The following is a 1,391-nucleotide window of genomic DNA, read 5'->3' on the forward strand; positions in this document are numbered from 1 at the left end:
ACGGCGGCACACAGACAGTGTACAGCTCGCCAGCCGAAAGCGTATCTCATCAAAGAGAAAATGCGCTAAACTCGTTCCAGCCACTGCTAGATAACGCAGCACGAGTTATCGAGAGTTTGACGGGAGCGTTGCAAGCAGCGACGAGGCCCCCGCCGCCCACGCGGCCACCGGTCAGAATCCCTATCCCGACATACCGAGGATACGGAGACCGAGTGAGCGCCACGGACTTCCTCGAGGACCTGAAAAGTTATCAACAGGCCATGGGAATGTCGGACAACGAGATACTGGAACGAATCCTGCCAATCTCGTTGGTGGACCAAGCAGCGCGATGGTTCCGTCTAACCGGAAACCAGCTGCTGACTATCGAGCAGTTCCGAAAGGCTTTTCGCCAGGAATTCCTCCCCGCTGACTACGAGCGCAGGATGAGGAGAGAGCTCGAGCAACGGACCCAGCACCCAGACGAGTCACTGTTGGAGTTCGTAAGGGCGATGCAAGAGCTCTTCGAGCTAGCAGAACCCTCCGCGCCACATGCAGAGCGGGTAGAGCGCGTCATTCGACAGGCGCACCCGACTTTTGCGGCGTACCTCCGAGGCAGTCGCTTCCGCGACCTGAACGAACTAGCCTCGGAAGCTCGGCGGATCCAGGGAGACATTCTAGCCGCCCGAGCGTACCGACCTCCGCCGCCTGCGTCATCGGCACTTGAGCCGCGCTGCGCATGGAATGGGGAGACGGCGCCCCGAAACAGGAGGCACGAAGCCGCCCACTACGCCGACGGACCGGGTCGAAACACGTACGACATCTCAGATCGTGCGCTCGACCCATACTCTTACGAGAGGCGAACAGCAGAACCCGCGCCGCAGTGGCAAAGGCGAGATCGGAACAGACAAGAGTTACCGACGCCCCGGGAGCAAACGCGGCGAATGCGTCCAAATGCACAGGACGAAAGGCCCGGCGCGCAGCAGAACGTGCGACGCGACTCGAGAAGGGTTGCGCAACCACGCTGCTTTCGCTGCAACAGCGCCGACCACCTGGTTCGACAGTGCCCAGAACGGCAGAACCCCGGTTTCCAACAGTCGGGAAACGAGCAAAGCCACCGATAACCAACCCGGTGGCTCTAAACGGCACGGAGCAAGATACTCTTTTGATGAAAATAATCCCTGGAGAAGGGGAACAAGAGGGACAAGGGACAAACATAAATCTCCAAACACAGCTAGGTGACTGGTGATCATTATTGTCCAGCTCGCTTGCCCCTTTGCATTTAATTGCATTATAATTATACTCTTTTGCCGTCCGCCTACAGAATAGGCTTTCCAACAGGCACGCCAACGCCATTCATAGCGTTGACGATCGTTGGTCGGACGTTCAAGGCGCTGCTCGACACGGGCGCAAGC

This window comes from Ixodes scapularis, unplaced genomic scaffold, assembly GCF_016920785.2.
Source record: "Ixodes scapularis isolate PalLabHiFi unplaced genomic scaffold, ASM1692078v2 PGA_scaffold9__187_contigs__length_104089568, whole genome shotgun sequence".
NCBI classification, from domain to species: Eukaryota; Metazoa; Arthropoda; class Arachnida; order Ixodida; family Ixodidae; genus Ixodes; species Ixodes scapularis.